The sequence below is a fragment of the Talpa europaea genome, assembly GCF_964194135.1.
Source record: "Talpa europaea genome assembly, chromosome: X".
Taxonomy (NCBI): Eukaryota; Metazoa; Chordata; class Mammalia; order Eulipotyphla; family Talpidae; genus Talpa; species Talpa europaea.
Genome location: NC_140081.1, coordinates 16,949,227 through 16,975,690, shown reverse-complemented (window position 1 = coordinate 16,975,690; position 26,464 = coordinate 16,949,227). Strand labels below are relative to the sequence as shown.

Below are 26,464 nucleotides of genomic sequence, written 5' to 3'. Positions count from 1 at the left end.
CTTATAAGTAATAAGATCAAGCACTCTTTAAATAAAACTTGCTATTCAAATCTAATTATGCTGCAAATTCTGTTATATTACTTTTGCTATCAGTACATAGCCAAAAGTTACTTGGCAATAAATGGAGGTTAGTCATTTTAAGAATTTTCTTTTCAGCAATTCAGGAGCAAAGTGCAAACTTGTTCTTAGTTGCATTGAACACCACCCATATCCTCAAAAGAAAAGGAAAAAAATAATAGCCTGTTACAAACAACAACATACACAGAATGTTGATAATTACTGAAGCTGAGTGATAGGTACATGGAAACTCATTGTACTATTCTAGTCTTGTGTCTATTACGCTGGAAATTGTCCAAAGTGAAAATAGTTGTTTGAAAAAACCAACATTGATGATATGAAAACCTTAGGCTTTGGTGAATTTTTGAGGGTTATATATAATATGAATATGTGCATACATTTACATATGTCCATATAGTAAAATATAAGTCTCAAGCCAAGTTTGTAACAAGAACTGAAATGAAACTGAGTTGTATAGATGCCAGCTCATAGCAAAACCACAGCTCTATTGGCTCAGCGAAATTTGTTTCGATTACACCTTCAATCTTTGTTTATATTAAATATAAGAAAGGCATTTTATTTTAGGAAAAAGGAAGTGAAAAACATTAATGCAATTTATTGGCTAAATATTACTGCATTTCAAATTACCCTAAATATTAGTAGCTAAACTCATCTGAGCTGGTCTTGCTTATATTTCTTGTGTTTTAACAAGCTAAGGATTTCATATTCAGGAACTGATATTGGATCAGTTCTGGAGGTTTGTGAGCAGGGAGTTACATGCTCTGAAATGACTTATTTTAATGCTCTTTTAAAATGTGGAACTAGCTTTAAGCTGCTCTACACCCTGAGCATCCTATCATTTGCTTGCTTCACTATTCTACTAAATTCATTTGGAATGTTTCTCTGTTGCTCTTTTCAGAATGCCATATCACTCCTTCTTAAATCCTCACTCAATTCCATAATCTCCATAACCACAGATGTCAACTCTTAGGCTACATTTTTCCTGACTTCCAATTGAGCCATGAAACATAGTTCTCACTTCTGTTGAGTCTTTAAGAGGCTGGATTGTAACATTTCCTACTACATATCTGACTTCCCATAAGACTAACCTAAGAACATGTGTTATGATTTTTAAAATTAGGTTTTTCGCCTTAATGTCCTTAATATTCTTGGTGTTTTGTATAACAGGTAGAACATAATGGATGTTACCCCCAACCCCAATGAAATTTTGTAGAATAATCAGCCAAAGAAATATTTAATTGTATTCCATGCATTCTATTTTAAATTAATGAAATACATGCATTTCTCATGTAACTATAAGCTTAGCTTTCTCTAAGGATTTGCATTTAAAATTGTTCACTAAAAATGTTTTGATGACTAATGAGAGATAAGCTTCAGTTACTTTATAAAGCTTACTCATCTAGAAAATATACTACATGGATCCAGGAAATTACTCTTAATGCCCTTTAAAATATTAAGTAGCAGTTATTTGTATATTTTTATGAGAAATAAGTCATCCTTTAAGTGATTTATGACCAAGAGGCAGTATATTCAGCTATTTTACGTCAATCTGGGGAATAATTCTTAATTTTTTAAATTCCTTTTGTCCTTATAATGTGAAGATGAAGATAATGTATCGCTCCAACAACAATTTGTAAGAATTTTCAGTGATTAGCCTAACACTTGGACTGGTGGCATAGGGCAAAGTCAATTAAGGTCAAAATAAGATACCTACACACAAGCAATTTATACGCTGCTTGAAGAGACATGACCGATAATTCAACAAAGAATGAAAGATGTGATTTAACAGTACGGTGAACTATGGAGTTCTGACTGTAGGCAATTTTGCAGTTCTAAGTTAAGGGTCAGAAGAGATAGGATATGAATCCAAGAAAAAGTCATAGATGGGGGACATTTAATAAGTGCATTAGGTATATATACACGATGAAATATTGTTCAGCAATCAAAAAAGATAATCTCATGCCATTTGCAGCAACGTGGGTGGAGCTAGAAGGAATTATGCTCAGTGAAGTAAGCCAGAAGGAAAAAGAAAAAATATCGTATTGTTCCACTTACAGCAGGAATATAGGGGAACCAAATAAGACATCAGTGTAAAAAAATAACGGTACAAAACACAACAAAGCAAAAACGGACAATTATAAATCAGAGATGTCCTGCAGGGGAGGAGGCGGGAGAGGGATCAGAGGGAGGGAGGGAGGAGCACAGGGGACTGAGGTGATGGTACACGGGTGCATTGGTGAAGGCAACTCTATGGGGACTACACCTGAGGGGGTGGGGGGAAGCAAATGTTGTTCAAAAATGAACAATGATGTAAAAAAATTAATAAAAAAAGAAATAAAAAAATAATAAGTGCAATAGGTTGTACCTGAATTCCAGGTTACCCAGGACAAACCAAAACTTCTCATGTCCACCATGCTCTGCTCTGTCTTACATACTTGGTAAATAACTGGTTTTTTTGTTGATGTGGGAACACACTGGGAGATAGGATGTATGATGACAGCACAATAAAAACCAAACTTGGAAACCAGGAAGCCAAGTAAAGCCATTTCAAGTATGTTCCAAGGGGGTACAAGGCCAATTAATTTTAACAGGCCCCTTTATTAGATTCTTTTATAAAGCCTCTCTATCTCCTTTATCTGGAAAAGTTTTAGAGTCAGGAAGTTTTAAGTTCAAACCTTCCATCTGATTCATGACAAAATTGTTTTATGACAATAGCCTTGCATGTTTCATGCTCAGTTTCCTCATCTATAAAGCAGATATAATATACTCTTGAAAAAAATCTATCTTTGAAAGGCTTGCTGTGAAATTTAAATAAGCTACCTTGTAAAGGTAACTAGCATTATGCCTGGCAGAGGACAAAAAGAGCTCCTTAAATGCCAGTGTGAATTAATACTAGTATTAGGGACGGGAGTGCCTCCAGAAGGAAATCTAAAATGTTCCTGAGAAGAAAGAAAGGATGGGTAATTCCAATGAGAGAGCAGCAGGAATGAAGTAACAGAACTGAACTGGTGTATCCTATAAACAGAGGCTAATGAGGCAGCGGGACACACTGGATCTAAATCATCTTGAGAAATATGGTCAAATAGGCATCTCCAAAAACACTTTATTGAACAAATTGACAAATACGGGATTCAGGAGGTGATGGCCGTGTACTAATTATCACCTAGAATTAATTTATGAATAAAAAATAGGCTGTCTAGTCTGGTTTTCCTCATTTTAAACTGGAATAAGGTTGTGCATTTTGATCCACAAATCTACGCTCCAGAATGCTTCAAAGACAATGACTGCAAGCAATAGCTCATTCCATACTGATCAAGCTACCGTAACAGCTTTGCCAGACACAGAGAACTGGACTCATCAATGATTGCCAGATCATTTAAGATGGAGAGGTGGGTGGTAAATAACACATGGTCAATAGAAGCCACAGGCAAATTATTAGATTGCTCCAGGCCCCACTGGAAAAACAATGTAGATGCCCAGAATTCACCTGAACTCAGTAAGGTAAGGCCTGCAGGTGTGACTTTGAAGCCACTTTCAGGCAACTGCACCGTCATTTGCCACATCATCAAACAAAAAGAAGACAAGAGAGAAAAGTGAGCACAGCCAGCATCAGCCAGCAAATATCCAGCTATGTTAGCCACATTAAAAGATTAGGTCTGCTTTGATGCCTGTATTCTCAAGTTAGTGCTGTATTAATTTAATTTTTGCCTGCTGGTCCCACTATGGTTTGTTAACACTTTAAATTAATATTTGTTGAGCCTGATAAATTGCGAAATTGCGCTTCTTTTCCATTGTTGGTTCCCAATAGATGACAGAGTTTAGAGCTTAACTGAAGCTGCACTGCCCACTACAATAGCTACCAGCCCAGTCACACAAAACACATTTTCAAGGGCTCAGAAGCCATGTGGTGTGTCTTGGTTCCCTTACTCGGCAGAGAGTTCTGGAACATCTCTATTATTGCAGAATGTTCTATTACATGATGCTGGACTAGAGTTACTCTCAACTTTTTTCACTCCATGACACATATTAGAAGTTATATTTGTAGGGCACTCTGGGGTAAGCAACTTTGTAGTCAGAGGATTTGGTCTAGGGGCTCTGAATCTACTTTCAAGGTGAATCCTTGGGATGTGGGACACAAGATAAGGGGGCAGCAAGGGTGGTGACAAGGCTATGGCTGGAGCAACTGCAAGAAAGGAGTTGCCATTTACTTTATGGGAAGACGGTGGGAGGAGCAGCTGGGGGCTGCATATTGGTGGGCACATCAGGAGTTTAGTTTGGCTCATGCTGTTTGAGATTCCGCTTAGACATCAAATCTGAGCTCTCTTGCGGCAGCCAAATATATAAATCTGGGCTGCAGGGATGACATCAGGGCCAGATATATAAATTTGGGAATCATTAGTAACTCTGAGTATTTAAAAACATGGGCTGGATGAGATCACCGGGGAGCAAGGCCCTACTCTCGGCTTGAATCTCCCTCCTCTCAGATGCTGACAAAGACACAAACAAATCAGAGAAATAGCAGCGATTACTGCTCAGCTGCCACATAGCAATGCCAGGCAGCTGTGATGCCCCTGGGTAAATACCCAAAGTAGCTAGTACTTAGCGTTTTTTCAAAATATTTCAAGAATCAATCTCTTTGACAGCCTTAGAAATACACAGCAAGGCAGTCTTCCACATGAGTAAAAATAATTTGTGAGTTATCTGCTAACATAACACTAACTTCCACAGGACCAGCTGTAGCCACAATGATGGCTCTTCAGCTTCATTTCTTTTCACTGAACACAGCTGGACTAGAGATCCAGCAAGGGCCAAAAAGATGCTGGGGTTACAGGATTTCCAAAACCTATGGATACCTGAATGCCAAAAGGTATGCACATAAGAGCCTGAAAAATGCTAGGCAACTACAATAGAGCTCCTGCCTTAAAACGCTGCCCACCTCAGATAAGTAGCTCATATGCTGGGTATGAGGTATTCAATTTTAACCAGATGAATTCTCTTTCAGGGTCAGCCTTGACAACATCAGTAAGTAACTGGCCAGTCAGTAGATGTAGTATGGTGGAGGTAAAATGAATGAAATCAGCTTGCTTTTCTGCTCATCAGGAGGTACAAGTGACTTGCATGCTGCCAAGTCAGCAAGTGTTCCCCAAGGCTGTTCCTGCCCTTCTTAACTACAGAAGCATGAAAGCCATGCGAGGATTGTGTATTTCAACTCAGGATTTTTTTTAATGCTAATTATGATGAAAAGATCACTCTGAAAAGTTGGTGCTATCATCAGCATATCTTTTGTGTGGATGTGTGAAAGGGTATCTGAAAACAACACGTCCTAAGTGCCAGGATATCTAGTCACATTTAATTGTGAGACACATCACACAGTCATAGAGTCTAGCAATCCCCGAAATCAACCAGCTAGGAAAACACATTCCATGCAAAGTATTGTCTCAAAGGACAGCCAGACAATGATCAGGGGGCATACGGCAGATGGTTATGTCTGGTCCTAAGTCTGAAAAGCGGAAACAAAGGATGACTCTAAAACATCAGGAAAAGTGTTTTAAAAAACACATTTCACTTTCAAGAACAAAAACATCCTTGCAGCATAAGCAGCGGGCAAAGAAGTCATTTTAAAAGCCAGCATTACAACCAAAATTTAGCATTTTAGGTACGTGTGAGAAGCAACTTGATGTCCTCACTAACAGTTCTTTTGATAAAGGATAACTTGGCATAGCACATTTAATAAATTCATGTCGGAGCCAAATTCATTCACACATGTACTGATACATCTACCATATGTATTTTCAAAAGTATTCGTTTGTGATTCGGGCATTGTTCAACTGAACAAACTCTGATAACTTTGAAAAAATACAAGCATATGTTTTATTTATGAGTGGAAAAACTGAAGCCATGAAACCTGAAATTAAAAAGAAATGTAAAACAAATGCCATATTGTATTCAAGTTTTGCTTAACAACTAGACCCTATATGAGCAGCAGGTAACTGATACTCTGCTATGGACCCAATAGATGGTCAAAAACTGTTAACTGGTATTGACAGGCAAAAGTTCACTTCACTGAAGTGGTAAATAGAGCCAAAGTGATACAAAAGAGTAAACAAGAAAAATGCCACATTTTATTCAGTTGTCTAGGATTCAACACTAGGAAAAAGAAATGTTTCTAGGAGGAGAAATTGAAGCTGGTCCTTTTAATCACCATGCTAATCTAGGTTTGCTTTCATAGTTATCCTAGAGCATCTCCAACCTACTAAGGAACATGTAAACATAAAACACTGATATACATGGGTTTGAGCGGAACAAGTCTATTTATACACAGATTTATTCTTCTATCCACGGGTTCCACACTGACAAATTTCAGCAACATACATGTCAATTGACTGAATCCATAGATGTAGAACCTGTGCATCTGGAGGGCTGACTCTAAAGGACTTGAAAGTCATGAATTTTGGTATCTGCAGAGGCTCCTGAAAACAGTCCCTGTAGATTCAGAGGATGACAGTAGTGAATGCTGGGGGTTGTCAGAAGTTATACATGGATTTGCACTACTCAGGAGATGAAGCCCTTAATTATTCAAGGGTCAACTGTATTTGATTTTGTTTAAGATTTATTCTGAAAGTATGTCAATATAAATTGGCACAAAATAAGTCCACTATGAAAAGTATGAAAATGCTAAACATAAACATAGCTCAAAAAAGAGGCAAATACTCTTAGAAAACCCATCCTATTTTTTCTCTATTTCATTTCATAAAGTCTTAGTGGTGTTTACTGTGAATCAGCCACCTGGCCAGGTACCGTGGAGAGATCCAAAAGGGACAAGATGTTATTCTTTCAATTAGGAATTTTTTTAACTTAATGGGAGATATAAATCCAATAAGCAAAATAGCATAACTCTTCTAAGACAGCTACAGAGTGTTAGAGAAATGGAGATGTTCAATTAGAGATCAAAGGAAGAGGCTTTGTGGAAGAGGCATCACTTTTTATTTTGAGAAATAAGTCACTAAATACACAATATTTTAAAAATATATATATATATACACCTATAGCCACTGATCCATATATATCACTTTATCATCTGTAATATTGCCTCAATTTTTTTAAAGAAATAAGACATTACTAATATAACTTAAAATATATCTTTCATCATGATTGGACTGCCTTTATAAATTGCCAGGTGTGGTCTTCCATTGCATTTTTATAATTGGACATATGTCAATTAACATTATATAAAACATACAAATTAAACATACATATATATATATATATATATATATATATATATAAAAACATCCTGGCATTTTCTATCCACACCTGAAGTTTATGTCTTAGATATCTATTGATATTGATACCTAGAGAAATCGACTGCATCTCTTTTCCTTGTTGTTTAGTATTCTCTATTATACATCGTAGACATTGAGTTCTCTTTTGACAGATTAGTCCTAACTTTGGCTGTTATAAACGATGCAACAAAGAGTAGCTTCACACACACATAGCACAAATAGACAAGAGGTTGCTCAAGGTACCCTGGATTGAACAATAAATTCTATATTCAACCCAGTAATAAGACACATACTTTTTCAATTTCATGGGCTCATGCCAAATTGTTCCCCAAAATGGCTGTACCAGTTCATACTTCCACTGGCAGCATCTAAGGGTACAATTTTTGTTACATATTCCCTAACACTTGATAAAATAGATTTCCTAATTATATAGTTTTGCTAATATGATGGTTAAAATGGGAGCTCCTTGTGGTTTTCTCGCTGCTAAAGGTGAGGTCAATTATCCTATCATATTTGGATATTCTTACCTGTGAATTACATGCTGTAACTTTCACTACTTTTACATGAATTTATTTTATAGTATTTTATATCTTTCTCATTAGCTTGAAATTCTATAGATTTCATATACCTTTTTTTTTTTTACCATAATAGCCACTCTATCATTTACCTTATAAACTTGGTTATGATATAGTTTCCTTTACAATGATTTAAAATTATAATGTGGTCAGATTTCAGTTTCTATTTTTATGGCTATATTTCATATCTGTGCTAAGAAACATTTCCTTAGCAAAGAACATATATTCTCCTACATTTTGAGTTAGAACTTTTAAAGACTAGTGTATCGACAATGAACATGGATAAAGGGCATGTCAATTAAAGAAATAGAAAGGGCAGAAATATGTAGCAAGTGTTCAGAGATCTGGCTGATAAACCTTGATATGTGTCATCTTGAATTCCTTTTGCTGGTCACCAGTTGAAGCCTTTAAATATAGAGAATTAAGTTCACCAATTTAAATATAGAGAATCAAGTTCGCCAATTAAGGAAAACTTTCTTGCATTACTTATTTGATAATTTCCCCTTCTCCATTTTTTCCAATTTTTCCAGCTCTTTAAAATTCCAATTAGACCTCCTGTATTAATCCTCTTTTGAAAAAAAATCTTTTCATCTCTGTGATAATTTGTTCTATGTTCTTGGAGATTTGTGCTGTAATATTTTAATCTCTCAAGAGTTCTTATGAATTCCCTGAATGTCCATTTTTATAGCATCCTGGATGCTATAAAATGCTCCTTAAATGTGTTGGAGAATATTCATTACAACTTTTTGAAGTTTTCATTTCCCTGAACAGTCTTTGTTTCATCGTAGTTCTTTTTATCTGTATGCTGCTTCTTTTTTTAAATTCGCGTTTGCATTGTGAGCTTTCCTCAAATATCTTGTAACTCTTGGCTGACCATTGCTGTGTATATGTGAGACACTAAAAAGCTGAATGAACACTCTGTGGTCCGGGGACTGAAAACTAGCCTTGTATGTAAGAGACCAGAGAAGTAGTAGACCTTTCATAAATGGACAGTCCTACTAAAGGCAGTTTTTCTCCTCTTAGCCTGTAGAGATTTCCCCAGAGAAGAATCCTCCAACCTCCTGAGTAGGGAAGTGGTCCAAATGCCACTGCTATGGGAGATGAGCATAGAGGGGTGAGTTTTTCAAAATAAAAGACTGTTTCTTACTCTCTGTTTCATGACTGTGGCCCACCCATCCCTGGGTGATTCTTCATCTCTACAAGTCCAAAGCTACTTTGATTCTTCTCTCTGTTAATATTTATTTTTAGTTTTCTTTCTGCCTTGGTATGGGATTATTAGTGGCTTAGAGGAGAAGAGTGGGGCTACCTGAGGCTTTAATTTCCTTATATTGACTTTCAACCAAATTGATTACTTTCAGCCCCATGCCTTCCTCTTGCATCCAGAAATACCTGTATCTCCAAATGCTGAGCCTGCTTGGAGTTGCTCTTTTGGGATCCAATTCTAATTTCCTGCATTCTGCCAAATAACCAATACTCACTTTCCATTTTCCAGTCTTGAAAATGTCTCTTGTGTTTGCAACTCTCCTCCTATTTTCTTGTTTGTGTAATATTTTTATTTTTATATTTCCATGACTTCTGTGGATTTGGGGGAACACTGAAGTAGACTGAATGCTCTAGCAACCACCAATGTAATGTCTGTTTTCTGTATCTATGAGCTCATTTTTCATTTAAGATTCTATGTATGAATGAGATCATATAATATTTATCTTTTGCTGTCTGACTTACTTCACGTAGCATAATGCCCTCAGGGTTCATCCATATTGTTGCAAATGGGAGGATTTCCTTTTATGGCCCAATAATATTCCTCCACACGTGGAATAATATTATTCCACCATTATTAATAATGGGTATCATGTATCAATCAAATACAGGGATTGACAGACATGAGATGCTTCATGTTTTGTACATCTAATTACTATTGTTTGGAAACAGCTAAAAATGACATTCCTTTCTATATGGAAACTCTTTCCATGAAAAGCTCAAATTTGTTGAAGTGACTAGGAAGCACCTCCTTATCTACAGAAATGATGATAAAGCTAACACACAAGACATCAACAGCATAGCATGAGGAATAGTATTGGGACCTCATTATCATCAGAATTATAGTATTCTTATGATTCTTGAATATGAAACATTTTGATTATTAAGTCCATGTTTCCTTTTCCAATGCCCACAAACCAAAAAAACACATACTTTCTGGTACAGTAAGTTCCATGGAATAGATTAAATCATTTGTTAATATGTTCAAATAAAAATATTTGTCTTATCCTTAAGCTTCTGAGGGATTTCATAAGCTTTTGAGGCACCATTTTGAAATTAAATGGAAGGAACTTAAAATTCATATTAATATATAATTATTCAAAGTGAGGTGAGATAAAGCTTGAGTTTTCTGTCACAGTAATTAACACCTAAAAGTTCAGTTGACAATGATTACAGTACCTTGGAAAGATCAGAAACAGTGCTACCTGACCCTTAAACTGAATTTTAGTCCTGTTGTATGGTTTAGTTTTGACAACATATTACTTGAATAGAGTTTTGTGAGTGTGGGGTGTGTGTGTGATATTTGATGAGCCATCATCACACTGAACTATGTTAAATGAGTATCTGTGACATAAGGCCTGACTTTTCAAACTGGTATAAAATCATGGTGGAAACAAATGTAATAGTCATAGACATTAGCACCAAAACAATTACAATTACAAGAAGTGCTTGTTTAGTTAAAGGTCACAAACTAATGCTTCCAATTTACTTGCACTATCCCTGTCACTATACAAATTCTCACAATAGGAACTCATTTTTGCTCACTGCCCACCTATGATTCAACTATTTAAACCTAAAATGTGTAATTTCAATGCAACATTAACATTTCAAATATTAAAATGCAAATTGAATGATAAGACAAAAGACACAAAAGTTAAATATTTAAATGTGGTATTCATTTAACTATTATCTGGAGAAACTACTTTGTATAGTTCATTCTAAATGAGTTCAGAAGTTAGACAGGTATATGGGGGATCCTTCAGCTTTCTGAATAAGATAGCCTAAGTGTATGTTAGTTTCCCACATGGTTTTATTCTATTTGGACTTCCCTCACAAGTTCAAGTCAGAACATCATTTGAGTCATGGAAATAGGAAGGCTCTTTATGATTTGCCTTTTCCTGTTAATATATTTAATATGCCTTTAGGGAATGTACACAAGATTTCACAGAATGTTCAACTAACTAAGGGCAATAAACTTGTTCAGCTCCCTCTTTGCTTTCAAAGATCATCTTACCTACTATACAGGAAGGCTTTCTAATAGAAAGTCATTCCAAAGCTCTTAACTTTTGATGTCACTCCAAGTGAAAATACTCGGGTGAATTATTTAACAACAAGACAACTATAACAATAAACTCTTTCCCAATAAATTCAATCACCTTCTCCCCAATTAAGTTCAATTAACAGAGTCATATGACATGATTATTTAAGGTATTAAGTACTATTTAAGAAAGAAGGTAGAACCTCCCCCCCAATATATTAAGTTGTTGATGAAAACAAACAGCGCTGACTGATTTCCAGTTGAATATCGTACTGGGAAAGAAAGATGAAAAAATGATTTTGGATGGCTACCAAGGTAGAAGAGCTCAACTGTCTATCAAAGAGAGAATTTGATCATTTTTTAGAAAAGAAATAAAAATGAGTTGTGTTTAGAGAAACTAAAACAGAGAACATTTGATCACAAAGAATTGGATAGGATGACATACAGGCTACCATGTAAGAATAAGAATTAAATGCATTTCTTTAGAAGGCCAACCTTTAAGTATAGCACATACTACTTAATTTTCTAAACTAGAATAACACGTGTGTGTGCTGTAATTTTGAGTTCAGTTTTCTAAATGCAGTACATTATTTTATTTATACTATTATCTGCAATAACGGAGATTTTGAAATTTGTTTCTATACCAATGATTCTACTGTAATTCTCACAGAATATAAAATCTGTAATTCTCACAGAATATAAAATTTTTATATTATGACCTTCATATTTCACAAAATTTTGGTATAACCTACAATAATTTTAGTGGTAGTCAGCTAAGAAAAAGATATCAGAAAAAGATAAAAGATGCATACTTCTCAACTTTACTTCATTTTGTCTCCCATTGCCAAGTTAACGTCTTTCTTAGTAATTTTATTGCAAAGGTAATATTATGTTAAAACTATGTCTTACTTCTATCAGGGAGCTGTTTTCAGCCAGTTTGAGGGACACTGGCTATTTCACTCAGTTTTGGTTTTTTTTCCCCCAGAAATCTATGCTAGCTCCAGGAAATCACTTGCCTTTGTTCCTAAACTTCCCAAAGTGTTGCTTCTGCCATTATCTAACAAAAAAATGAAAAAGAGTTTTTCTCCATCCTAGACTGCTTTCTTCTCAGCTTTTATGAATAAGGACAAATTAGAATTATTAATAATCTAAGTTCAACCTAGAGCATTTCCTTAGAAAATTGATCTGGACATTGAGCAACCCAGTAATTCTTAGAGTTATTTCCTTCTCTTTGTACCTCTAACAGAAAGTTAAAACATAACGGACATCACTTTTTCAAAGCAGACTCTTAGAGAATAATACAGCAAGTGTATATTGAGCTCTTCTTTCTTAGAGAACTGATAACTAAGTATTATAACAATATAATAATGATGATGACAAATTCTACTTCAACAATCTGGTAACCCAATTTTATAGAAAGAAAATGAGCTAAGGAGCAAAGCAAGAGGTGTCACAATGTCAGTACGAACTCAGTGCTATGGGAACACAGAGGAAGGTCTTAATAATTCTGCCAGAGTGTCACATGTATAAATATATACATGGATTGGCATATTTGTTCTAGAAGCTCCAATACTTTCTTTCCATCGCTAAGTTGCAGGGACTGCTAAATTTTTATTTATTTTTTATTTTTTAAGAATTCTTTTTTTAACTTTTATTTTGCATAGAAGAACAGGGATATAGGCATAGTCCAGAGGTGCAGGGGGTGAGAGGATTCACCAGAGACAGAGTGGGGAGCAGAACAGGCGGATCCACTGAAATACACTGCTGAGGGGGGGGCGGTGGGTGAAACAGGAGAGGTCTGCTGCACCATGTGGGTCAGCTCCCTGGTCGGGGATCGAACTCAGGCCATTGTGGTGGACCGTCGCAGTGGTAGCACCCAGGCCACCAGGGAGACCCTGGTAAATTTTTAAACTCACATACTTAGCACTTGCTGCATTCTACCCAGACCTTTCTACTGCTTTGGAGCACTAGACTTCTTATCAAGGCAGGCCTGGCATCCAATCTTTGCTATTTGTTCATCAGAAATGCCCGGTGGGTCAGTAGTGCCACACATTCATCAATGCTCAGATGTAACTCAAGAGAACACACCTTAGGAAAACACAAGCCTGATGGCCATTTGATTTGTTGTCCATCTATTAAGTGTGAATTATTATGATTATATTCAGTGAATTTTGATCGTGGCTCAGAGCTATCAATTGAGAACAGCAGTTAGACCCAGGTTTGTGAACTAGTGTCTTGTCTTTAATAACAAAAGCAACAAAAATCTCTGCCAAGTGAAGCATTTTGGTTCAAAGTTAAGAAAGGAAGCTTTATCAATTTTGCCTCAGGAGATGAGTCAAAGTAGTTAGACTACTATTTTGATCCCCTGGTAAGAAAACAGATAAGCAGTGTCATGGCAACTAAATGTACAGTTCTTCATCTATGCAGTTAAATAGTTCATGCATCACTCAGAAATCTGGAGAAGCACCAAAGTGTATTTTTTCTGTCTTATATCCTCAACACCATTTGTTAGAATATCACTGAAATGTTACATTGGTTGTGAGTTTAAGAACAGAGGGGTACGAACTCAAGAGAGCACTTTATGCTGCTCCCCTAAGTGTATCTTACTAAAGGCTGTCTTTCCCTATTAATTCTGGATGGAGATGAGCACTCACCTCTCGGCTCACATGTCTTTGTTGGACCCTACCTGAGTGAGATAGAGTTGAGAATGGCCTGAGCTAATGTGTTGGTCCCTACCACATGGATGCCACAGGGGATGCCTAATTCATTCACTACTCCGTAGTGAAACCATGAATTTTTTTTTTTTTTTTTTTGCCTAGACTACAAAGAGAGTATTGGCTGAATAAAACGATGGTGCAAATACATTGTATAAAGCATGCCTTTCTTGAATAATGGTTTTAAGGAAACAGTGCTTGAAATTATCTGAGAAATTAAAATTGAAACAAAAATCCTCTTCCTATGTGTATATATGGTGATGAGAAAACAGAAATGATGCTTTCAGCACCTAAGTAATAAATGACTTTAGGGGAAAAAAAAATCCTGATTAGCAACGCTGGGATTCTTTGTTTGAATTAGCCAACGGCCTTCACATATGTTGCTTCGTCTACCTGGCTCCCTGCCCTTTGCCTCCTCCTCATAGCACATTCCACATTCTTTAATTATTGACTCATTGTTGTGATTATTTACTTAATATATCTCTTCACTAACAGAATAGATACGCACTTTTGTGTTTGTTCATTTCCTAACTGACACTGTTGCCTGGCTCATAGAAAGCACTCAAAGATTATTTTTTGAAAAAAATATGCACACACACACACACACATAAACCTTTTATGGTCTCTCTCTGGGGTGTATCTCTTGGGTAATTAATTCTGTTTAATAATTTAGCACCATAAAAGAATATTGCGTAGGCGCTATATTTATGTTCTCTATTTTATAGAGTGTGTATAGTATGAAATAAAATTCAAGTTAATTTTTTTTTGGTTTTAACTTATGGGAACTCATTTCAACCAATTTCAGCAAAAGGGAATCTATTAAGCACATATATGACTCTCAAACCACCCAAGAACAGCACTTCAGAACTCGAACCTGACCTCGAACTTAGAGAAACCAGAACTTGCACATCTTATCTCAACTCTGCAGCTCTTCATATAAATGTTCTCTCTCTCTCTCTCTCCCTCCCTTCTCCCTCCCTCTCCTCTGTCTCTCCCTGTAATGTTTTTTTTCTATTTCTAAAATTACATGTCAGAAAGAAGCTGCTGCCAAGAGTTTGTGAGTTTACATCATCTTCATTTAAGAGCTCAACCTATCACTGGGTGATTATTTCCCAGTTGTAACTGTAAAATTCTGAGAAATAACCCGGATTACCTCAGCCTGGGTCAGCAGTCAACCTTTGGTTTCATCTCCACAGATTACATGGGGTCACCTTGTAAAAATGTGATTGTTTCTATTGTCACCATTCAAAAAAAAGAAGGCAAGAAGGGAAAACCAGTTCCCAGAGAGAGGGGGCATGCTGGGAAGGCAGAACCCTATAGAGGGGATTATGAAGAACAAACCTTATGGCTGCCCCTTACATCAGTATCCTTTCCATGAACTTTTGCTATGAGCTATTAAAAGTATCAGGCATTGGAGAGTTAGTTAGTGGGGAAATAGTTGTTTCTCAATGGCAGCAATGGTAACAAACTGAACATTATAGGAGCACATGCATGGTCTAATTTGTTATTCTCTATATTGTAAAACTATTTTTTGTATGTACAATAACATAATGAGATGAGATGCAAGAAGATATTTTTGGTCATTCCCTTTCTGATTATCTAGAATATATGATAAATTTAAGATGGGAATAAGATTGGTGATAGTCTGGGCACTCAAGGGATAATATTGACTAATCTCTTTACAATATGGCAATAAAGGCAAGTTGCCATCATACAAGGAGTTCAAGTTGGGCACACTTCACAAGTTGGTAATGGGAGGGCCAGGAAAAGCTGCCCCTCTGCTCTTTCCAATCAGGGGCCAGGGTAATCAGAGAGATAGCTATCTTAACCTTCCAATGATAAACAAAGCATCCTGTTAACACTCTATCACTGATTAACATTCATTGGTATTGATTTTAAAAGATATTTTTCATATAGAAATTAGAAGTGACTTTCAAAGAGTATGATCTGTTGGGAAATGGCATTCTCAGCAAAAGAAAAATGTAAAAGAGCACTATAAACACAGACATTGTTCTTACTGGCAAATGATGTGACATTCACAGAAAAACAGAATTGTATTGTCTGGAGATACAGAAGAGAAATCAAGACCAATCCTTTATTTTATAGACATGAAATTTAAAGTTCAATAATAAGGAGACATTGGGCCCAGAATACAAGTACCTTCTAGGGAAAATAATCTTCAAAAATCAGTTTAAATATCTTTACTAATAACTCATCTAGTGGAAGGCCATGTAAGTTTAGAGCAATATTTGATTTACATCAAATATAAAGAAAAAGCCAAATTTTCACTTCATAATCAAAATGAAATCTATTAGGATTTTTTTCAGATTAACTTGATTCTATTAGAAAATTATTGTCCTCATAAGTTCCATGAAGAAATAAGACCTATTTTTACTAAAATTTTCAAATTATTAAAATTGTACTAGCTCCATAAATTTTTAGGGAAGAGGTTGGCAAACTATGTATGGCTTGTCTCTGTATTTATAAATAAAATTTTATTGGAACACACCCATACCTACTCTTTTATTTTTTAAAGATTGATTTATTATTATGTATTTATACAAGCACTAGGTATAGTCAGAAGCGCGGGAGGGTGAGTGAATTCACCAGAGCCAGAGTGGGGAGCAGAGCAGTCAGATGGACCGAAGTACACTGCTGAGGGGAGCAGCGGGCGGCAGGAGAGGTCTGCGCGCCATGTGGGACCCTCCTCCGGTGGCTGGGAGCAGCTGGGGATAGAACCGGCACCCTGGAGGCTTCGGGCAGCTTCGCAACCCAGCGCTCAACCGCTGCGCCACCGGGGAGGCCCCATACCTACTCTTGTATGCATTATCTGTGGCTGCTTTTGTGCTATGAAGACAGAGTTAAATACTGGCAACTGAAACTGTATATCTCACAGGATTAAAATATGTACTCTCTGGTCCCTCAGAAATAGTTTGCAGGGTCTCCCTGGTAGTGCAGCAGGTTGAGTGTAGTGCTGTGAAGCTGTCCACAGCCTCTGCAGCATGGGTTCGATTCCCAGCCAGCCAGGGAGATATCCACATGGCACGACAGACCTCTCCTGTCTCATCTGCTGCTCCCCTCAGCAGTGCTTTTGGTCTGTCTGTCTGTTCTGCTCCCTGCTCTGTCTCTGGTGAATCCTTTCACCCTCTCATGCCTATGGCCTGTACCCCAGAACTCTTGTATAAATAAAAAATAAATCTAAAAAAAAAAAAAAAGAAATAGTTTGCAGATCCCTGTTTTAGGGATCTTGGAACATGTTTCCAAATGGCCATTTTTTATCACCCATGCTGATTACATGAATATCAATTAATGTCATTGTTATTTCATGAATACCACTAAATGTGTCAATGTATTGTACAATTCTTTTCTTAATGTTATATTATATGTGACATGAACATAAGAATTATATTATTATATTATAATATAAAATATTGATTTACTTATAGTTTCCACATAAGGAAAAACCCTGTGGGCAGCAATTGGGACAGGGCAACAATTGGTATCACTTTAAATGTGGATGCCACAAACAGGTACCTGTGCCCTTATGGGCTTCAGACTATAGCGATACATTTTAAGCATTAACAAAAAATATTCTAGAAGTCACTTTCCCTTAAAAACTGCATTAATTTGTGTCACCTCTCTAAAGCAAAAGAAAAAACCTATAAGCCTCACATCTATCTGGGACACATCAGAATAAAATCTTCTGTTATTACAAGGATTCCCATTTGAAAGTTAATGGCCTACACTTTAATGCATGGATATTCTTATTGATATCCTACTATGAGGCAAGCTCCAGCTAACCATTTGGGCTTCAAAAAGGATAAGATATTATCTCTGCTTTTGAAGCACTGACAAGTTCTTCTGCTTTACTTTTCCTAAAATTTTCTTAGACATTAACCAGCATTTAGTTCAAGGAAGCAGAAGCTCAGATGCTATGCATATGGAATTCCCCTCTAATGAATTCGAGTTAGTAGTATGCCAATATTTTCTAGTAAACCAGGTGTTTGTTTTATCACAAAATTATTTCCTGGCACCAAAACATGTAAAATCTTACCTTCTTGGAGAATTAAAAACATTGAAGAGTTTAGGATAATGTGAGGATCTTTATGTTCTCTGAAACTTTACAATCAACAAACAGCAGAGAAAAGAGTTTCTGTACTTCCAAAACCTTCAAACAGCACATCAAAGTCAATTAAGACTGTTTTCACCAAAGAAACAGATCTTATGTGTGAAACATAGCAAATAACTACCAAGACAACGTTTTTAAAACCATAGGATACTAGAGATGGATGGTATCTTACAAATCATCTGATACCTTAAGAGCAATAAGTCAGTGGAAGCGAGATCAGAGCCAATTCCATGGAATTCAAATTCAAATTTAGAATTGTTTATAAATGAATTTATGTACTCATTTTAAGAGTTATTGATAGAACTGAAAACAAGATTTTGTATTCTTTATGCTTGTATTCATTTAGAAGGCCGTACCAATCAAGTGGTAAAATGAATTGATATTTTTAAAAACAAATCTCATCGTTATCTTATATCTAGTGCAGTATTTTCCTTGTTATGGTAAAGGTGTTAGTGAGACCAGATTCTAGTTGAAATAGGATTTTTATATCACATTGCTCCAGTACAATATATTGTACAAGCAGGTGTATGTGAAATGCATGTTTTCTTCATGGACATTGTAGTTAGCATCTACAAGCAACTGGGAAGGAGAGCAAATTAATAATAAATCACTTAAATTCAAAGAAGACAATAAATTGTCTGAAGTAAATTATTCATACCACAGAATTTGATCCATAGTTGCATTTTTAATAAGTGAGAAATACAAGACCACATTTAGGTCTGAGTGATACATTACCCCAAGTGGAGAACTATTATTGTTAGCTTAACTTACATGAATTTAAGTCTCAACTCCACTTTAAACGCTGTTCTTGTGGAGGAACCGACTATCAAAAAAAATGAACTAGAAAAACTACACTTTGAAAATGGCCAATATCAAAAAGAGACTAGAAACAACCTGCTGGCAAAGGTGTGGATAAAAAGGAATCCCCTTACACTGGTCGTAGGGATATGGACTGGTCTAGCCCTTATGGAAAACAGTATGGAAGTTTCTCAAAGCATTAAAAATAGATCTACCATATGATCTAGCAATTCCATTCCTAGGTATCTACTGAAGAATGCAAAAATCCTAATTGGAAGGGACTTACACACTGGTATGTTAATTGCAGCACTATTTATAATAGTGGGTACAGGCCAGAGGTGTGGGAGGTGAGAGGATTCACCAAAGACAGAGTGGGGAACAGAACAGTCAGACTGACTGAAATACACTGCTGAGGGGAGCAGTGAGCGAGTCAGGAGAGATCTGCTGCGCCATGTGGGTATCTCCCTGGCCGAGGATCGAACTCGTGCTGCAGTGGCTGGGAATAGCTTCATAAGTTGCATCTTAACCCTTGCACCACCAGGGAGGCCCACAAATAAATCTTAAAAGAAAAAAGTTCCAAACTGAAGTCTTTAGCCTATGGAAAACTTTCAGAAAATATACTTGTGTTTCATAACTGTGTCTATGGCTCTTTAATGCAGAAAATATTAACAAAAACCAGCTCATACACATTTTCATTTCAAATTTTACTAACGTCATTGATCCCAGTTGTAAATTATGAAAATTGGAAGGTATTGAATGAAATCAAGAAAGCTATGGAGTATAGTGGCATTAATTAGCATATACTTGACATCTAATATAATCTATCTATATATTCTAATAAGGTATATAATGCACAGAAACATAACTTTTAAAAGCTTTTATAGTAGCAACATATATTCATAGTTGAATTTATGCCTTTGGCAGTCAAAAAGATTCAGATGGGCAATAATTCATAGAGTCTATATATCTTCCAAGTTTGTTTCTTTGTTTGCTTTATTCATGTCTGCTGCTTTCAAAAAGGACTTTGAGGTAGACTATAATAAAAGACCCATGTAATAGGCTTGTTAAAATGAAGATAAATTATCAAAAATATCATAGTAAGGAATAGAAGAAGTGGTTATTGGGGGTGGGGTGAAGAACATATAATTATACAAGAAATACTAGCTAAGAATAGTTACTTTAATTATATGCTAAATTTAGCCTGTATTTCCTGGAAGCCAAGAAAAAAAAATTTTAAATCAGGATAAGTGAAACAGCTCTAGTTACTTATTAGTTTGTCAGGATTGACAAATCCAAGTTCTAAATCTAAGGGGCATAGATTTTTAAAAATCATCAGTTTGTTCCATAAAGAACACTCAACAACATAACAGAAGACATTCTGAATATTCTATATGCTTTTAGAGAAGAAGTCACTAAAACATTCGAAGTTGAGCATTTTGCACATCATTGATAAAAGCTAAAGGGGATTCCATTTGTTGTAGTTCAACTGGCTATATGTTACAGGCACAATTCCATCTGCAATAATTTATGCTAAATTTGGCAGCGAAGTACTTGAGGAGAAAAATGTCTGCAACCATGTTAGTAGACCAAAGGGGCTGGATAGATGAGGAAATGCATACTTCACATTAGTGTGGTAAACTGAATGTAGACCCCCCCGCCCAACACACACAATTCACATCCTAATACCTAGCATTTGTGAATGTCACTTTATATGGTAAAAGGAATTTTGCATATGTGATAAAATAAAGATTATGAGATAGGGGAGATTATGCTACATTATCCAGGTGATCCCTAAACTAAATTACAAATCTGCTTTTAAGAGAGATACAGTGAGAGATTAGACTACAGAGACAGATGCTACCTGTTGCTTTAAAAGATGGAAGAAGGGACTAAGGAATGAAGCTTTAGAATCTGGAAAAGGCAAGGAAAATGATTCTCCCCTAGAATGTCCAGAGGATGATTAGGCCTGTTGACACCTTTGTTTTTGTCCAGTGATTTTAGACTTTTGTCCAGTGATTTAGACCTCCAGAACAGAAAGAAAATAAACATATATTGTTTTTTGTTTTTTTGATTTTTTTGTGGGACCCTCACAGCCCAACGCTCAACTGCTGCGCCAACATGGGAGGCCCTAAATATATGTTGTTTTAAGCCACCAAATTTGTAGTAACTTGTGACAGCTAATTTCCAATTAATAAGAAATCAATCCACCTAGGATAACATGAAAAGTACAATCTTTCACAAAAGTAAAATGTTTTAAAACATCACGTGCCACAGGATATTTACTCAGTGCTGAGGTCTAATGTTTGTGTTTTCCCCAAGTTCATAGGTTGAAATCTTAATGCCCTGATTTGATGGTATCAGGTGATGAGGCCTCTGGGAGGTGATTAGTTCACAGGAGTAAAACTCTCATGAATGAGATTAATGCTCTTATAAAAGAGGCCTGACAATAATTCTCCGGCCTTGTTTCACAATGAGAGGACACAGCTAGAGGTGCGCAGTATAGAAGAGGGCCCTCACCCAACCGTGTTGGCAATCTGATCTAGGACTTCCAACACCCAGAACTGTGAGAAATAAATTTCTGTTGTTTATAAACTACTCAGGCTATGGTATTTTTACATTCACTATTCAAAGAAACCAATTGCTGATTGCTTGGAGTGGTGTGTGTGTGGGGGGGAGTAGAATCTTAAAGGCTAATCAGCATTTTTTAATCTAATATTAACATCCTAAGAGAATAATTTCAGGGCTAGTTATGGATTCTTTCAGCTTTTCTAATTATGTTTTAGATAACATTTGCAGTATTCGCTCCATTGTATTTGTGGAAACACTTTCAGTATTCTCTTGCAGTATTCTTTGGAAAATTAAGTAAATGGCTGATTCTGGAATGTAAGTCCCCATGGGAAAACAGAGCCTCTTCCTCCTCTCTGGGTTGAAAGACTGGATCTTATTTGTGAATTGCATAATCTGTGGTTTGCAGGGCAGAAGAAGCAACAGCAAGCAATGTCATTCTTATTTGAAATCTGATTTCCTTAGGTCAAATCTCAATGTTGGCAGCAGAAAATCAGACAAGAGACAACGGTTCTGAACTGAAAATACATTATTAGTGGGAGTCTAGGGAGTGAAGTGGACTATCTGGGACATTCTTCCTTATTTTACTGATGCAACTTATTTCTAAAGAAATGAATGTTCTAGTGCATGATCATAGAGCATGTGGTCTGTTGCTCAGTAGTCTGAAGCAGGGTTGTCCAACACAAACATACTAGCTTTAGTTAAAAAAAATATATATATATATATATATATATATATATATATAAACAATAATGATGGACCAGAAGCATGAATCCACGAAGTCTGAGGTATCAAGCTTCTAATAAAGTTAGGAGTTGGCTTTGAAATGTAGCAATTTGAGCTGCTCAACTGTGTATCAGCTGCACAAAGTGTTTCCTAAGTGGATATTGGCTGTTTGCTAATGCATGATAACTAACATCTCCTGAACTAAATGAACAGCCCCACCAGATGGCTAGAGATGGTAAGCCATGTTGAGGGACCTTGTTTCCTCTGTATCCCAGAAGACTCTGCATCTATACCTACACATTTTTCATATTGCTCTGGAGTTATTCATTTATCTGTCTCCCCTTTGTACTTCCTGGCTTATTTATTTTTGTATCTACAGCACCCACACAGTAGGGCCTAGTAGTCAGAATAAATTGAATAAATGCTCTATGAATGAATGGAAGGAAAGGGAATATATCTTAAAAACCATTATCCAGAACCTCTAAATCCTAGGAGTCTTTAGGCTGATGGGAATTTTTTAAAGCAGGCATCGGGTTGTTACCACCTGAGTCCACTGATCAATCTTGGTATCGCTGAAGTGACAATCAGATCTGTAGACAATCAGGCTACATTCTACATTCTACAGTAGCACTACAAATTTGTTAAGACTGCTTGGACTAGAAGCTCTATAAGGACAGGAACTTGTTCTTAATCATTGCTTAATTAGGAGAATATAGAATAGAGCCTGGTGTCCAGGTGATCAATAAATGATTATCTAACAACTTAAGTAAGCTTAGGGGACAGAGTTGGGAGATATGGATGGTAGAGAAATTAGAAAAAAAAGGCCTTACAACAGTCCAGGTATGACTGGCAAAAGCAATGATTCTCTTAGTCTTTTAAGTTATCTCCCACCTAATACATGGTTTGGATTTTGCCACCCTGATAGAGCTCTCCAGCATTGCCTCCCATGGGACACACACCTGTCATGGGATATGGAGTAGATTTTCCTAATCTACCTTTACTTTCCTCGTCTAGTTTTTATGACAATTTTTTTCAAAGATATATTTATTTATTCATACAAGCACTGGGTACAGTCAGAAGCGCGGGAGGGTGAGAGAATTCACCAGAGCCAGAGCGGGGAGCAGAGCAGGCAGATCGATGAAGTACACTGCTGAGGGGAGCAGCGGGCAGGCAGGAGAGGTCTACGTGCCATGTGGGACCCTCGCCAGTGCCCGGGGATCGAACTGGTGCTGCAGAGGCTGCGGGCAGCTTTGCAACCCAGAGCTCAACCGCTGCGCCACCGGGGAGGCCCTCTATGACAAATCTTTCCTCCATCCTTTAGTTGTGCCTTCAAATCAGGGCCCTGATGACCTCTAGTGACCATGAATTAGCATACCATATCACATTGTGCTATGAACATTGATAACTGTACTAGTGCACAAAAAGAAAGCAGAAAATTTGAAGATGCTTTGCTCCTCTTGCCCATCTCATAAACTCTCAAAGGAACCATCTCAGAAAATTTATTTCTAACCTGACTCCATTTTTTTGTAGGGACCCTCTTTCCTGTTCCAACTGAAATTGTTTGAATATGTGGCTTCTAGCATTTAATAATCTCTGCAAACTCCAATGAGCCTCATTCATTGGAGGGTCCTCTTTTTTATTTTTTATATTTAATTTTATATAGTTTTTACATCATTTTTCATTTTTGCACAATGTATGCATTGTCTTCTTGGTTATAGTCCCTTTACAATTCCCGCCCCCCTTGTTTTGATCCTACCTCCTTCTCTCTCCCCCCGCCCCACCCCCGTATGAGTCTCTGGTTTATAGTTGCTTGTTGATTTTGACTTTTACTTTATTATAATTAGTCTTTTTCCTGGCCCCTTATTTAGGTTTTCTAAATTCCTGCTATGAGTGGGAGGGTCCTCTTAATACCCATCCACTCAAGGCACATTCATTGCCCACAATTCAGCAGTGAGACCAAGTGCAGAGATGGAATGTCAGAACAATAAAGGTTTACAAATAGGATTCCCAAGCTACCTCACACCCCACATCCACTTCAAGAGCTCTCACAGAATCTCCCACTGAAGACTTCCAGCCCCAAGCAGTGCTTTGACTATGAGGGAGAAATAAAAGTACATGCCTGCTATTTTTATATGATTATAATGCTATAGCACATAATCCTTTGTGTATATAAAATTTATGTTTACACATTTGTTTTCTCCAACTTCTTTTGGATTGAAACTCTTTCTGGTTCCTCAGATTTATAAGTTGTGTAGTTGTGGGTATTTTTGGTGAAAAGGGTGTTCTGTTAAACCATATAGTGTAACCCTTGGAAAAGTCATTATATCAAGCAAGACCATGCTACATTTTTTCCCTCACAGGCAGGAGAATTAGATTTACATTAACATTGCTTTTGCTGTTTTCTGCCTGGTGCAGATACAGTTAGAAGAGCTATATAATGCATGCTGTTTGTAAACACACCTATATTTTCCACTATTAATTTAAAAATGAACCATACTGTGATGTCTGTCTTTAGATGTCTGGAGACAGTGATTGATTTAGTACTTCTGTGTGTACGTGTCTGTGTATATTACAATAAATATTTTGTAATTCTGAGAACTTTGAAAATGATGTTATTTCACAGAATATTCTTGAGAATATATTTCCTTTGTTTTCTACAAAAATTCTATTGACTTTGATAATAGACACACTATATTCTGGGTTTCTTCTTGCATAGAATGACCATTTTTGCTATGCACACATCATTCTTTGCTTTGAAAAAGAATACCAGGTATTCGTTCAGGCAGCTTTCAAAGGAGAAAAAAAAATTGGTTTCTTTTCTAGTTGCACAGAGAAACTTTACCCTGCACTAAACATTAACTTCGTATGTAAATAAAACATGGGTCTATTTTATGTTGTACTTATTTTTTTTTTTTACTAAAGAAAGAAAACATGACTCAATGTCTCTCTTTTACCCAAATACTAATTGTTCGTTATTCAGAATCTGCAGAAAAATCTTAAGTGAGTTAAATAGTTTTCAGGTTTTTATTCAGTTATTTAAGCTCTTAACATTAGAAGATAGAAATCATTTTAGAATAGAAACTTTTTAAATAGTCATAACTACTTTTCAAAATCTTGAAATCTTTCATGCTTATTTCCACTTCATTGGGCTATAGAAGTACCAAAGGGAGCTGTCACAATAGAGATTTGTGCACACCAGAGCCTCAACTGGGACACAGAAATTACTTTGAGAATCTGGCAGGCTGCCTAAGAATTGAGCAAATAAGGCAAGTGGATGATTGGCAGTGTGTGCGCATTTGTCAGCTAGTATAATTATTCCAGGTGAGTTAAATCTCTCTGAAGATCCTTGGCCCTAATTTTGAATATAGCAGATGACAAATAAGAGTTCAATACATAGTAAAGTCAATCTGCCCTGACCATCTCCTAACTATCATATCCTACTACATCTAAAGTTTCACTAACACAAGCCATGGTCCCTTTTAGGTCTATAACTTAATAGCAGACTTTTTGTTGTCATTGTTGAATTAATGACCTGATTTCTCTCCTCAGTAGAGAGTTCCTGGTAAGAATCCTTTTTGCTTCTTGTTACAAATAAGGGCATAATTAAGTAGTTTGGGGAGGGAGAGAACAGGTATTGAATTTTTAAGAAAGACTATGTTAAACAGCAGAATAGCTCTGCATAAGAAAAGCTGAGAGACTGAAGTCCTCAGAGGAAGAGCAAGTAGGTGGAATCAAACCTAAAGGCTTTCCTCTATTCAGTAAGGTAGTCACTAGCCATAGATTATTTGAAATGGGCCAGAATTTAAAGGCAGTATAAAAAAGACTGTAAAAAAAAATCACACCAATGAATTTCCATAATGATTACATGTTATAATTTGGAATACTTGTTTACAGAAAATATTTTGGAAATACTTGTTTACAGAAAATATATTCAAGTTAATTTCACTGTTTATTTTTACTTTTATTTTTAAGTGACTCTGAGAATATTTTAAATCACATATTGCGGTTTGCATTATATTTTTATTAAATAGTGCTTATTTAGATGATCAACTTCAGAAGGAATAAGTAAAAGAAATTTTAACACATTTAGCTATAAGTTTAAATTAGTCAAATTCCCTGAGTTATGTGGTGAATTTCTGAAGAAATGTTATCCTATAACTCTGAATCATTTACAGTGTTGTAAACCAATGTTGCCTCAATAAGATTAATTTAAATAAATAAAAATAATTTTAGCCAAAAACAGATTACCCAGATAAAACCAAATTAGCTAAACTGCCTTTATGCCTAAATTAAATAAA

At 36.2% G+C, this 26,464-nt stretch overlaps 1 protein-coding gene across 1 annotated transcript in view; it reads right to left on the bottom strand.

Moving 5' to 3' along the window:
• IL1RAPL1 (interleukin 1 receptor accessory protein like 1) overlaps window positions 1–26,464 on the bottom strand; it is a gene marked incomplete at its 5' end in the record, with an annotated part of 983,085 nt that overhangs the window by 272,451 nt on the left and 684,170 nt on the right. The window lies entirely within an intron of this gene.